The sequence below is a fragment of the Mesocricetus auratus genome, unplaced genomic scaffold, assembly GCF_017639785.1.
Source record: "Mesocricetus auratus isolate SY011 unplaced genomic scaffold, BCM_Maur_2.0 Super-Scaffold_100676, whole genome shotgun sequence".
Classification (NCBI taxonomy): domain Eukaryota; kingdom Metazoa; phylum Chordata; class Mammalia; order Rodentia; family Cricetidae; genus Mesocricetus; species Mesocricetus auratus.
In genome coordinates this window covers 115,570,372-115,585,561 of record NW_024429266.1, presented here as the reverse complement: position 1 = coordinate 115,585,561, position 15,190 = coordinate 115,570,372, and the positions used below count along the sequence as shown (strand labels likewise).

The following is a 15,190-nucleotide window of genomic DNA, read 5'->3' as shown; positions in this document are numbered from 1 at the left end:
GAAACTCACAAGTGGGCAAAGTGGGGAGAGCAAGCATCTGTGGAGCGCTCAGCTGCAACAGGACGTCTGTGTCACACTTCCTTAATCCAAGGCTCAGGGGACACCATGAGAGACAGGGTAGAAAGACCGTAAGAGCAGAGACCAGAGAGGACCAGAGAGAAACATCGTCATCTGCGTGTGCCAGGACAGCTCACACATGGACTCTCGAGCATGTCACAGCAGCTCTGGTCACCTGTACAAGACCTGTACAAGCTCAGGCCAGTCAACCTTCCAACATAGAGGGGGAGGAACTGAGGGAGGGAGAATGAGTTTTGTTTAAGGGTGTGGCTTCTGGTAGGTGGGCTCTGCTTCATCGAATGACCCCACACTCCTGAGCATATGGGAAGCACAAATTAGAACCCGTGGACTGTAAAAAACAACACGTGAAGTTAGGAGGAAGTTAGGGAGAACATCTGGGAGGAGTAGGGGGTGGATATGATCAAAATACATTGCACTCATGTATGAGTTCTAAAAAAAATTTGGTAAAAATATATTAAAAGTTTGTATATAAATTACTCAGAGAAGTGTTATTTTTTAAATAAAAGTCCAAATAGATCCAGACAAGAATATGCAGTAGTTAAAAAAAACTTTCAGAACTGGAGATGTAGTTCAGTCTGTAAAGTACTTACTGAACAAGAATGAGGAATTGAATTTGATCCCCAGAACCAAGATAGAGATAGATAGATAGATAGATAGAGAGATAGAGAGATAGAGAGATAGAAAAGAGAAGACAAAGCTGAACTCGGTATTGTACCCTGTAAAGCTACTTGACTAGTTCCAGGCATGTGAGAGACCCTGTCTTATACAACAACGTGAACAGAGTCTGAGGAACAAAACTCAAGGTTGACCTCTGGTCTGCACATACTCCCACACACATGTACATTCACACATATACATATACACACATGCACACACACCCACACGCACGTGTACTCACACACAAATCTTACCTGATTATTATCTTATTGTTGTCTTACCTGAGAGCATGGTAAACTGTTAAGAAGAATGGATATGCCCATTCCCTAGATGTGGAAATTGAGGTGCATAAACTGTGACTGCATTAGACAGACTCTCTCATGGGACCATTAAGAGACCACAGACAAGTGCATGGTGGCTTATGTTTGCAATGCAGGCAGATCTTTGTGAGTTCAAGACCAGCCTGGTCTACAAAGTAAGTTTCATTCCAACCAGAGAGCTGAAGCTACATCGTGGGACCCTGACCAGAGACACAGAGAGAAAAAACAGTGTGATATGCCAAATGGAAGAACCCAGAATTGAACCGAAGGGATAGATGTTGGCACCAGTAATTATAGAGAAAGGGTAGGCAGGTAGGTACGAAAGAGCCAGGAGGGTGATGAATTGGTGCCTAGATTTCTCTGAGCATTCATACTTCTTCCTGTTCTGGTGTGAAAACACCTTGGGGTGAAGCTGGGTGAGGGTTAGGACCTGGGGGGTGTCAGTGTCTGACCTGAGTTGTGCAGGGCTGAGAAGGGTTTTCTCAGGCCCAGAACACCAGCGGAGCATGAGAGACAGTCTACCTAGCTGTTCCAGACAGCGCAAGCAAAGAGTCTGGGATTGAAGAGATGATATCTGGAGACTAGTTTTTAGACAAACAGCTATTTTTTAAGGACTTATCTTATGTTTTAATCGTGTGTGTGTGTGTGTGTGTGTGTGTGTGTGTGTGTGTGCGCGCGCGCGCACAAGTGCAGGTGCAGGTAGAGCCCAGAGGCATCAGATGGCCCTGGAGCTGGCGTAGCAAGCGATTGTGAGCCACCTGTCTGGGTGCTGGAATCTGAACTAGAGTTCTTTGTGAGAACAGTGTGTTCTCTTAACCACTGAGTCATCTCTCCAGTCCCCGAGCAGCCGCTTTTGCGTTTTAGAAATGTACTTGCCTTCTTTTCCAGCCAGAACATGGAGGGTTCTGGGGAGAAGACAGAAAGGGAAGGAGTTTCTCAGAGCTGAAGAATCAAGTGCCTGGGAAAGAAATTTGTTTAATCATCTTTGAATGCAAGCATTGCCACCAGAAATATGGGCAGATGTGCACAGTTGGGACTTACTGTATCCATGGTGCTTGGGCTTAGACCAGGGCTGTGCACCTCCCAGGAAAACCTCCACCACTGGATTACACACCCAGCTCCAGAACTGAGATCTGAAACTTAGTTTAGTTTCTCTGATACTATATGTTAGCAAAATCCTTCTAACAGAGGCTCTCTCTCTCTCTCTTTTCCTCTCTCCCTCTCTCCATTCCTTTACCACACCCCCTGTGTGCCTAAAGATGAATACACAGACACACAGACACACACACACACACAGACACAGACACACACACACACACACATATTTTCAAGAGACAGGGTTTTTCTGTGTAGTCCTGACTGTCCTGGAACTCATTCTGAAGACCAGGCTGTCCTCAGACTCAGAGATCCACCTGCCTTTGCCTCCTGAACACTGGAATTAAAGGTGTGAGCCGCCACACCCACCGCTTTTTTTCCTTCCTTCCTTCCTTCCTTCCTTCCTTCCTTCCTTCCTTCCTTCCTTCCTTCCTTCCTTCCTTTCTTCCTGCCCTCCTTCCCTCCTTCCTTCCTTTTTGATGGTAGTGTTTTTTGTCATCCCACCTCTTTTTGAAAGGTTGAAGGAGGATATATGCCTCTTTGGAATGTCTCAAACTGTCTAGATCTCAGGACTCAGATCCTCTATGCAAAACGATGACTTATTCACCAAGTGTTCAGACCATCAAAGTGATAAATGTTGAGGAATTTGCTTCTTGTTGATGTTTCTTGTAATAAGTTCATTTACTGACTTCAGGTTTGGGCACTGTGCAAAGTCTGGTTCCACAATGCCCCGTGTGTCACCGGAAACCCTGCTGGATTGAACAAAGATGCCCTGAAGATCTTGAGAGTGTGAAGAAGATGCAAACCTTTCAGACCTTTGGGCTCAGACCACTGATCCCTCTTACCCCGTGGCCCAAGGCCAGTTGGATTCTGTGAGAACATAGAACTTGCAGGATTTGCTCCCCATCGAAGACACTCGGGCTGGGTGTGTAATCCAGTGGTGGAGTTTTCCTGGGAGGTGCACAGCCCTGGTCCAAGCCCAAGCACCATGGATACAGTGAGTCCCAACTGTGCGCATCTGCCCATATTTCTGGTGGCAATGCTTACTTTCAAAGATGATTAAACAAATTTCTTTAGTTAGTAAATCTTTAGTTACCAAAATATAGATTTTTTTCCTGTGCTGGCTTTTGCTAATACAAAAGACATTGATTTGTGGTGATAGTTTACATTAAAAATAAACATTGAAGGATTGTTTGTTAATTAACCCCTGTACATCATGCTGAGTACTGGGCTTGCTTGGGTACTAGATTACCAATTTCGAATCACTTAAAGACTTCTGGAGACATCTGCAAGGCAGGCAGTCACTGATGAACGCTCACTGCAGCTAATGGGCTAACAAGCACCGCCAGGCAGCCGTGCATTTCAGCTGCTCCTTTTGCTGAAGGCAGATAATTTATGCTCCATCCCACAGCCCAGACCAAGTGCATAAAACCGGAGAGGAATGTTGATGGGAAAAACATTACAAATTCTTAAAGTGACAGCTTTGTTGGTTTTGTTGTTAAGTTATTTAGTTTGATTGCAGTCAGATCACGCAGGGATTTTAATAAACGTGGGTAATAATGAAATGTAGAGTTTTGGCAGGGTGAACTCCTGAGTTCAATAGCAATGGCTGAAAAAGATGATTGGTCTGCACAACAGAGGGTAGTGTTCAAATATCTGGCAAGTAGTAGGTATTTGAGAACTTTAAAAAAGAAATTTATTTTAAAAAGTTAAGAAAAAGAAATTCATTTTATGTCCTAAACAAACAAAGAAGAAGTTTATTTTTAATTGCTCTGTCTCTCTCTGTCTCTGTCTCTGTCTCTCTGTCTCTCTCTCTGTGTATGTGTGTATGTGTGTGTGTGTGTGTGTGTGTGTGTGTAGGTCAGAATCACTAGTCTCGTTGAAGGTTAAGGCACTTGTAAGCTACTCACACTGGGTGCTGGGAACCGAACTCTGGTCTTCTTGAAGAACAATAAATGTTCTTAGCCATTGAGACATCTCCTCAGCCCTGCTTAGGACACTTTTCTTTGTTTTTTTGAATGAATAGGGGCCAGCGATGTAACTGAACGAATGGTACAACACTTGTCTCCCAGAGGTCTGTCCCTGACACTATTGTTTGAAATAGAAGAAGCTCTGGAGGGGTGGATCAGCGGGTAAGAGTGCTGTATGGGCACGAAGCCCCAAGTTTGGACTCCACACACCCGGGCCCACATCTGGGTGTGGCAGCACACCTGTGACCCCAGCAGTGTGGGAGCCAGAGACACACGCATTGGTCACTGGGACTTGTTGGGTGCCAGCCTGGTCTAGGTTCAGTGAGAGACCCTGACTCAAAGGAATATGGTATAAAGGGATAGAGCAGGACAATTCTGGCTTCTGTGTGTGCACGGGCTGCACACATGTCTACACACACATACTCACACACATACATATACATGATGAATATGATTAACTAAAAAACCTTTTGAGTTTAATAATACTCTTCTGACCATTATTTTTTGAAGTGAAGGAAACAATAATAGCAACCAATTACTAAGAACCACTCATTTGCTAAGGACTGTGTGAAAACCTGTACCAGCATGTACAATGTCCTACTTTATTTTCAACCATATAGCTAGATATTGCTTTTATTATTCTCATTTTATAAATGTGGAACAGAGTCACAAAGCTGTGACCTTTTCAAGGTGTCATAGCATCTGAGAGATGGAACTGAATCTAAACACAGTTCTGGCATGAGTATTTATTTAGTCACTAGGCATCTTCCTCTTCTGTATGTCTGACTTATCCAAAATAGTTCATAAAATAGAGGCATTTGAAGGTTGACCAGATGGCTCAGTTGGTATGGGCACTTGCTGCTGAGCCTGAGTACTTTAGTTCAGTCCTCCTGGGACCTACCTGGGGAAAGAAAGAACCAATTCTTGCAAGTTGCCCTTTGACCTTTACATGCCTCTCGTGATGCAGCACTCCCATGTGAAAAAACAAAATCACAGAAGTGTTTGAAATGTCTCTTAGATGCTTGTGAGTGTGTACGGTCTGTTGGTGTACTAGAAGGTGAGGGCAGTTTTAATTTCATCCAGCTCTCATCTCTAGGCCTTAGAAACCAGGTGAGCTACTAAATTTCCCTCTTGAAACAATTCTATAAGAGCCAATGCTTATTGATGGCTGCTTTTGTGCCGGGCACTGTTATTTGCCCCTGTGAGCAGGGCAGGAAATGAAAGCCTATCGGGTTTATCACCTCTGCCACTAAAGTTAAGCAATGTAGCAAAAAATGAAGCAAGGCTACCTACATGAGGTATGCGGCGAGATTGGGTTTGAACCCAGGTTGCTGGCCCCGCTCTGCTGGCTTCTTAGATCAGAAGCAGTGGCCTGTCCCCAGGCAGGTTCAGACATGGCTCTCCCTCCCCAGTGAAGCATTCCCAGTCCACCAAATGAGAATCCTGCGATAGTCAGGCTCCCAAAGAACACCTCAGCTCTATCAGGCCTCCACATGTTGGAATGTTCCATATAGATTTTTTGTTTTCTCATGGCTAGAACATTGACAGCCTTCAAGACTGCCCCGAGGGAGGACAACTCTCTTTTTGACATGTGAGCCACTCTGATCGCAGATGGAGGGTGCAGGCTGCCTCTGTCTCACTTCCCAGCTGAAATGGCCCCAAGCACTTGCTGCTGATTTCAGTCTCTCACTGTTTCCCACAGGTTTTCTTTTCTTTTTTTTAGGTGAAACATGGACCTCTCTGTTTCATGTCTTGCCAGCTGTCTGGCCTGCTCCCTTCACCTCTTACCACCAACCAGCTGTAGCAAATGGAAAGGAGTACATTTGTTCAAGGTGGGATTGACCATGGGATCTGCCTTTGTGCCTCAGTGGGTACTCCCTGCAGGGGAAGCCGGGTGGATGGTTGTAATGTTGCTACTCTCCCTGGGAGGTCTTTTAAGTTTTTTTTTTTAATCAGACCCCCCCACCCCCAACCTCTAACCTACGTTTGATCTTGCATTCCACTGTTAAAGGAGATAACATCTCCTCTACCCCCATACCTGGGGTAGAGCTTTACAGTTTGCAGACTACTTTTATAGCCATCCTCTCATTTAACCCTTACAATCACATGGTGGTAAGGAATCATTCACTAATTTCAGACCGAGAAAATTGGCTCAGGGTTGGTTAAGTGGTCCGCTCAAGTTCTTGCCATCCCTGCTTCGGAATCCTTCCTACCAACATGATAGCTTTAAGTGGCTCCATCATCAAGTTGCATGAGACTAAGAGGTATGTCATGTCCTACTTACACTCTTCACGGCGCAGAATATCCTGGAACCTGGGCAACACAGTAACCATGCAAGCAGCTGTCCAATAAAGCATGTTGAGATATTGTCATTCAGTGCAGTTTCAGGCCACCCTTTGAACCTCACTTGTACCAATGGTCTCAGAGGGCTGCTGTTGAGAATCAAATGAATGAATCTATAGCTTCACAGAGTGAGCCGGAAACACAAGGAATTACCTTCACGCTGATGTTTTTAATTCTGAACTTTCCTGGCAAACACCACAAGTTCCATTTCCTTTGTGGGTGTCTTTCTTTAGGGTGATCTTGTCTCATAAACTCTGAAGTTATGCCCTTAGTTTAAAAAGAAAAGTGGGGAGAAAGGGGAACAAAAACATCCTGAAACTCTGAGGGGAAAGGAAAGGCAGCATTAGGCTGAGGAGGTAGCACTTAAGAAACAAAAACCAAAACAAACAAACTAGAGTCAAGGGGAAAATAAAGTAGAAGACAGCCTATGGTGAGTCAAAAGCTATTTGTGATCATTTTTGTCTTATTTAACCCTCACAGCCACTTTCTGGGGCAGGTATTTTCCTTAAAAAGTAATATACATATATATATATTACTGTATGTATATATATTTGAAAGGTACATTTATTTTAGAATATATTTTAATCACAGCTATCCACCACTATCTTCCTCCAACTCCCCCTAGTGCCCCCATAGTTTCCCTCTGAATTTCAAGTACCTCCCTCTTTTTGGTTATTAATAACCTCTTGACTCCAGTTAGTGTTGCCCAAAAACTCATGGATGTGGGACCATCCAGTGAAGTATGGGCAACATACTAGTGACCATGTCCCCAAAGGAGAGTGACCCTTCCTCCCTCAGCAGCCACCGACTGCTACCAGCAACTCAGATGTTATTGCCCCTGATGTATGGACAGATGATGGAGCAGGAGATATGTGGTTGAATAACATGCACAGTCCAGGCAGCCCCCAAATGGTTGGTAGTGCTGGAAGCTCTACTCAGCTTTGCTCCAGGGCTCAGGCACCCCCAACCTTGGCTGTCAAGGTGTAAGACAGGCAGCCCGAGGAACAGCCTTTAGAAAATGATTAAGGAGAGAACATTCAGTCCTGCTCTCCTTCAAAACGTTTCCCCTGTAAAACACAGAAGCAAGTCACAAAGCCATAGAGTTGGTGGCTGATGTTGTGAGTCATTTAGCTTGTCCTGTAGCCACAGCTACTCTGTACTTTCTCTGCTGCTTTTCAAGCCCTTGCTTTCCTGGGCTCAGCAGTTAAGAGCACTTGCTCTTGCAGAGGACCTGGGTTGGATCCCCAGCACCCATATGGTGATTCATAGTCATCTGTAACCCCAGCTCCTGAGAATTCACCCTCTGCTCACCTCCTTGGGTACCAGGCATGCACATGATGCAATACATACATGTAGGCAAACATTCATTCACATAAAATAAAATAAATTACTCTAAAAGTTAAAAAAAATTTCCTTTTTGAGTTCCTGATAATTTATTTGTTTGGTCAAACTACATTGCCCGTGGCCAGACTTTCTCATCTGTTTCTCCATTCTTGTAGTATCCTACATGGAGTTGCTGTTTTTCCCTTTTTTGAATAGGTAATGTTTTTACACAGTTCAAAAGCAACGTGTATAAGAAAGGCCGCTGTGAACGTTCTCTTTCCCAGGCCTGGCTTTCTTTCCCAGGCCTGGCTTTCATCAAGCCCTTTTCACACACAGTCGGATCCCAGTTCTAGTGTTAGTGGCTGTTAATGCATCTTCAGGGTTTCTACATGAGTATGGAGTCAATTATGCTTTTTAAAACACAAAAGATAGTACTCTACCGTTTTTGTGCCTCTCCCATTTTCTCCAGTGTACCTTGAAAACCATTCCCCATTGTTTCTTCAAAGCATTTCCATTTCCATCCCTCTCCAGTCTGTCCCCCATCCCCCTTTCAGCTTTCCCTTCTCGGTACCTAGTAATTCCTTTTATGGAATGTCATTACATTAAAGCAGGTCTCTGTTGATGGACATATGAAGTGTTTAAGCTTTTTAAGTTGCTGTTTGAAATGCTTTAGTGAAGGGCTGGGAGACGGCAAAGGTTACGATAGGATAAAGAGCAAAACTGAGACTATCTTTAGCTGTAAAGTCATGATCTAGGAGGCAAGAATAGAGCACCTTCTGGGTCTGCCTTGTGATGGAGCGCATCTGGGGTGCCAGAGGCTGCATTTTGACTCCAGCTGTTCACTGGGGAAAAGAAGGAAAACAATCTTTTCTGGTGAAACCGCAACACACCTGAGCTTGGTTTGCTGTCTCAGGGTGAGGACAGATTGACAGCTGGTGTATGAGCTGCCCAAAGGTAAACTCCTGTAATAAAGAAATTGATAGCATGATAGATAGCCGTGAGATAAGGGCTATTATCCACAGGTAAAGTTCTTTCAACAGGCTGCTACCAATTCCATCATGTAACCTGCAGTTAAAGAAGACCGAGTAAGCTCTGACACCTTACCTAGCAGCCGGGGATTTGTCATTGTACCACAGACATGTCAAGTAAAATACCCCAGTAAAGGGCAAAGCATTTAAAACAGAAACAATATATCTTAGATGTGTAATATTTGGTAACATAGTAATTGTTTATTTTGATGACAGGATCAGGGAGAAGTTTCATCTTAGACTTTTCCAGGTGAGAAATCACATGTGTGGGGTTTTAGGTTGTCATTTTGGTGTGAAACCTTGGTTTTCCACTGTAGATAGAAAAGGAATAACTGGCTTGCTGACATCATAGGTCACCACCATACTTAGAAATGGATATACATGAAAGATTTGAAGGAAATACCTGAGAAACTAGAGTGTGAAATTATCAAATTACCAGTATCATGCTAATACTTTTTTGTGTGTTGGATGGAATGTTAGTTATTTTGAATTTATGTTATTTATGTTGCAAGGCATTTACTGATACCTGATTTTCATGGGTATCATTTACCCTCCCCACACACACACTTGGGGGCTCACTACTTAGCCCTGGTTGTTCGGGTAGACCAGGCTGGCCTGGAACTTACAGAGATCTACTTGCCTCTGCTTCCTGAGTGCCGGGATTAAAGGTGTTTGACACCAAACTCTGCTGACATTGTATTACTTCTGATGTTTAGACATAAGTGTAGAGGTTCTCTTTACCATGCTTACCCCACCCTTACTCTTTTGTTTTAAAAGAACCAGGTGAAAGTCAGTGTGGTGACCCACAACTCTAATCCAGCACTTGGGTCATAGGGCAGAAGGATCAGGAATTCAAGGTCATTGTTGGAACATGGTAAATTCTAGTCTTCCTGGGCTGCATCAGACCCTGTCTCAAAAATAAAAGCGAATGAACAAAGGAGGGATCAAATAAAAGGAGAGAAAAATGTCCTGAAAATATTCCTTGAACTTTATTGGTAACGTTAGTGCTGATTTGGAGATGACAAGGCAGATGAAAGACCATGCCATAATAGGATTGACACGTGGAATTTCTCAAACCTTGATTTTCAGGAAAAGTCTTTCAAGCCATGTGTTTATGAATATGTTTATTAAAAATAGCCGAGGCACTTGGAATGAGTCCGGGCATACTTTGTATCTTTTGTGACTTTAGGAAACTTTTCCCAGGCTAGCTGAGAAATTTTGTTTCTTTGCTTGCTGAGAAATTTTGTTTCTTTGATTCTGGTTTGAAGCGTGTCTCACTGTGTAGCCTAGGTTGGTGTAGAACTAACCCAGGATCACCCTCTTGAATGGTCAGATTACAGGCATATGCCATGTTTCCCATGAGAAAAATATTTTTCAATTAATTGAAATCCAAGTGGCTCTGGATGAGAGTCAAATTTGAACTTGTTTTCTTCTCTGTGAAGACTGATAAAGTATAAAAACAGCTAAAGCAAGGTGTTTTATTTTTGTCCCATGAACATATGCCAGATAAAAACTTCAGGAAAGGCCCTCCTTTCTCTTCTTTTTTTCCCCTTCTTCTTTTGAAAATTTAGACAGAGGACTTGGTGCTCTCCTTACACTGTATGAAGCTCAGGGACTAAACTGGGATCTTCAGGCTTCTCAGCTGCGCCTGCTCCAGTTTAATGCCTTTGAAAGTGATGTTTTGAAGGTTTGAAGGTGGCAATTTCAGAAATATGGATGGATAGCTTGCTTATTCATGAGCCAAAAGAACTTGAGAGTCCGTGATGAGCAGCTTCTGTTTTCCCCAAGCAGACAACTTGGACACAGATCTAGCCCCATAATTCTCTGAGATCGGTTTTCCTGGGTGTGGACCAGTTGTGTTAGGAGCACTGTGGCTCTTTTTTTTTTAAAAGTTTTTATTATTTGTGTGTGTGTGTGTGTGTGTGTGTGTGTGTGTGTGTGTACAGTGTGTGCAGTGCCCAAGGATCCCCTGCAGCTGAAGTTACAGGCAGCTGTGAGCCACCTAACACGGTGCTGGGAACTACCTCAACAGCCTGTAGTTGAGCTACACACTGATCGCACCTGACTAATGTCTACCTACCTGCTATCACTTACCACTCAAGAAAGCCTTTTTTCTATTTGTGAGTTTCGACCTGTTCCCCGAGGCTCCTGTGGTGTGTGCTGTGACACGGCTGTGTTGTGCTGTTGAAGACATTCTAGGATGTTACACCTTGGGCCATGGTTCTATTGCTGGCCCCCTTCTCTTTTCCCCGGCATACCATGCACTTCTGGTATCCAAGGATTGTGTTTAGTTTATGACCGTGCCTCTTTCACTGAGCACAGTGGCAGGTATGTGGGGAATACTTATGGGATAAATGATGTACAGCTGAATAAGCTAATAAAACACTTTGGCATTGTTTTCCAAACAATGCTTTCCTGGATGTAAAGCTTTCTTTGGTTACAAATAGAAAAATTTGGAAATAAGTTTCAGAAAGGAGAGGAGGTAGATAGTGCATTAAGACTCTCCGTTGAGCAGCTGGAGAGACGGCTCAGTGGTTAATAAGTCTGACTGCTTGCAGGATGGTTGTGGTGCATTCTTTAAATCCCAGCAGAGGTAGGTGGATCTTTGTAAGTTCGAGGCCAGCCTGGTCTACAGAGCAAGTGCCAGGATAGGTTCCAAAGCTACACAGAGAAATCCTGTCTTGGAAAAACCAAAAATAACAACAAAAACAAAACAACAGCAACAAAAAATCTGTTGACTGTAAATTGATTAAAAAAAGGAAAAAATAATGTTAAAAAGTTAACAACAAAAGGAGCAAAACCTCATCATTTTGAGTTCAAAAGGGGGAAATATACATTGTTTTCCTGCAGCAACATTACTAGAAATGCCAAATAAAGGAGTCAGGTGGCAGTCTGGTTCGGTCTGTGGTCTTTTGCTGTGCTGAAGGATACAGAAAGAGAGTCACAGAAGACAAGTTGTAGGCATGTGCAAATTCTTCCTACCTTCTCAGTAAGCTAGCCTTCTCTTTTTCCTTTTATTTTCTGCCAGTTCCACTGTCTTCACCATAAATAGCTTGTTCAGAGATTGCAAGTAACAGGGAGCCTCCTCCAGAGGCAGAGTTTGCTCATTTGGCAATCTAGAAAGGAGACAATTTAGCCACAGCGTGCAAATTGCCACAGCTTCTCTGGTCATGCTTCCTGGGTGGGCCAGGTGGGGTGGAGTTCTTATGAAATCACAGTTGGGCTCTACTGAATTTGAATTAGCTTTTTTTTTTTTCTGAAAGAATCCCAAATTGAGTTTACTACTTAGCCTAATTGGAAGTAGTTAACAAGGACCCCGTAAAATCTCACAGAAGTCTTTGCTTAGCACGCAAGATTGACTCCAGGGCTGATGAGCTGAAAGGGAAGCGAGTCTGGGCTTATGGGTTGTCTCAAAATGAAAGATCTGGAAGACTGGCTGGCAAACCGCGTGTGCAGACGACCACCAAGCTGATGCTACCACTGAGAGAACGCTGCCTTTGGCATCACAGACATGTGGCCTGCAGTGTCACAGGGAATTTGTGAAAAGGTATTAAATTGTCTTTCTGCCACAGGCAGCAGAGAAATACAGATATTATATGTGTGGGTCCTGGCTTACAAAAACTTTAATTTTGCATATATATGTATACGGAGGTCAAAGGGAAATTTGTGGGCATCTGCTCCCCCTTTCTACTATGTGGGTCCCCAGGTTATCTGGCTTGATGCCCCTGTCTGCTGAGCCATTTCACCAACCCACTCCATGAGTCCTTTGTTTGTTTGTTTTTACTTTAATTTTAAATAGCTTGCTTCACATGTCAATCCCAGGTCCCTCTCCCTCCCCTCCTCCCGCATCTCCCCCACCATCGCCCCCAGTCTCCCATCCTATTGCCAATTCCTTCCACATAGGGGATATCTAGAGTCTGTCATTTCACTCAGGGGTCCAGGCACTCCCCTAAGAGTCCAGGCTGAGAGAGGATCCCTCTTTGTGTTATGGACACACAAAGTCCGTTTGTATGCCAGGGATAAACACTGATCCACTGCCCAGGGCCCCATAGGTTGCCCAGGCTTCCTCACTGACTCTCACACGCAGGAGGTCTACATTAGTCCCATGCTGGCCTCCCAGCTGTCGGTCTGGGGTCAAGAGCTCTCCCCTGTTCAGATCAGCTGTCTCTGCTGGTTTCACCAGCCCATTCTTTGCCAATTTGCTCGTTGCTCCTCTCTCTCTGTCACTGGGTTCCATGGGTTCAGTTCGGTGTTTACCTGTGGATGTTTGCCTCTGCTTCCATCAGTTACTGGATGAAGGTTCTAGATGGGAAGAAGAGACGGGGAGAAGAGGAGGAGAGAGTAGGTCATGGGGGAACAGGAAGGTGCCCCTTTTTTTTAAAGACCAAAATCCCAATTTTGTAAAGAAAGGAGTGAAGAGAGGGAGTTGAGGTGAACTGATAGAGATTTTATTTTTTTTCCCCAGACAGGGTTTCTCTGTGTAGTCCTGGCTGTCCTGGAACTCACTCCGTAGATCAGGCTTGCTTTGAACTCACAGAGATCTGCCTGCCTCTGCCTCCCAAGTGCTGGGCCACTGCAGTCATCTTGAGCAAGAATTTTTAAAAAGATTTGTTTATTTTTATGTTATGAGTATGGGTGTTTTTGTCTGCATGTGTGTCTGTGCACTATGTATATGCACTGCTCAAGGGGACGGAAGAGAACACTGGATCCCTTGGAACTAGAAATACAGATATCTGTGCGCGCTGGGAACTGGACCCTAGTCCTCTGCAAGGGCAATAAGTGCTCTTAATGGCTGAGCCATTACTCTAGCCCACGTGAGACTATATATATATAGCCTGTCTACATAGTCCTGACTGTCCTAGAACTCACTATGTAGACCAGGCTGGCCTTGAACTCACAGAGATCTGCCTGCCTCTGCCTCCTGAAAGTGCTGGCTTTAAAAGCTTGCAATACTATTCCCAACTTGAGAACTGTTTTAAAATGTTGTGAAATATACTTTCCAGCTTGCAAAAATTCATAGATAAATTAATATTGTGCAAACTATTTTTTTTAATTTTAAGAAATGCCTGAAATCGAATTAAAACATTTTCAAATGCTTTGAAATTACCTCTTAATATTCTCTTTGGTTTTATGTGGGGGTTTTCTGTTGTCTTTAAAGATTATTTTTGCTTATGTGTATATGTGTTCTACCTGCCTTGTGAACGTAGGTGACCTTGGAGGGCAGAAAAAGGTGTTGGCTCCCCTGGAGTCAGAGTCACAGACACTTGCTTGTGAGCCACTAGAGTGGGAACTGAACTCAGTACTCAGGTCCCCCGCAAGAGCAGGAGGCATGTAACCCAGAGCCATCGATTCTGCCACACCATTTGACATGTTTTTGAACCCATCCGCAGCTGTCTTGAGTCCAGCTTGAATACGGAAGCCATTTTCCTGTTCTGCCTTTCCTTGGGGACATTTGTGACTTTCTTGCCTGTGAATCAAAACAAAATTTGAATTCAAATTCCTTCAGATACATCTTGTCCATAGATTCGCCTATTTTAAAAGCCAGTGGTAAAGCTCTTTAGAATAGGAAGTGAGGCTATTGTAACATATCACACACACACACACACACACACACACACACACACACACACACACACACACGACTTTAAAACTCCCCCTGTTTAAAAAGGAAGTCTGAAGTAATGTGTCCCTCTAGATTCAGTTTGGAATTACTAACCACAGCTCTCTTTCCGTCATGCTACCAACTCTGAATTTTCAGAGCCCTCCTTGGAGAGAGCATGGTAGGAAAGTTCTCTGAGTGTCACTGTTCCTGTTATTGATGTTAGTGGCAGAGCCTTCTAACTCCAGCCCCTGCTGAGCCTTTAGAAACCTGGTAGATTGTTAACAAGGTTAGCGGAGTTCATGAACTCTGCTCTGTAGACATGCAAAGTCTTAGGGCTTTGATATGGAATTGGCAGGGAAAGCAGTCTCAATATTAAAAACATTACATTGTTTCTAAAGGACAAACTTAGGAAAACATGTTAGGTTTTTAATACAGTTTCTGCTGAATAAATATTGCATTTTCAAACATAATGCGCTTAGAGAATTGTTATAAAAGCTTGGTTCTGGCAGGAGGCGGAGAATCCCCCCAGCCATTTAAAAGCAAATAACAAATGTGGTTTTTTTCTCTATATGTTAATGGAAGCAATTTAGAAAAATTTAGTTATTTATAAAAAGAAAGTGTATGGTAGCAATGCCACGAAAATCAGTCATTTGGAAATGATCAGGGCCTGTAGTCATTAAGGGATGTCTTTGTTACTCAATTACAATTAAGGAAATATTTAGAGGAACAATTGCTGCATTAGATTTACAGTTAAGACACCCAGTGGGACACATT

The 15,190-nt window shown here is 43.6% G+C and overlaps 1 long non-coding RNA gene across 1 annotated transcript in view; it reads left to right on the top strand.

The window, feature by feature from the left end:
* Positions 1-6,725, top strand: part of LOC121137158 — a 29,056-nt gene extending 22,331 nt beyond the window's left edge. The window contains exons 5-7 of the long non-coding RNA XR_005874391.1: positions 2,845-3,147; positions 5,844-5,952; positions 6,258-6,725. This is a non-coding gene — a long non-coding RNA (uncharacterized LOC121137158). The remainder of the gene's footprint in view (positions 1-2,844; positions 3,148-5,843; positions 5,953-6,257) is intronic.
* Positions 6,726-15,190: the final 8,465 nt, after the last annotated feature.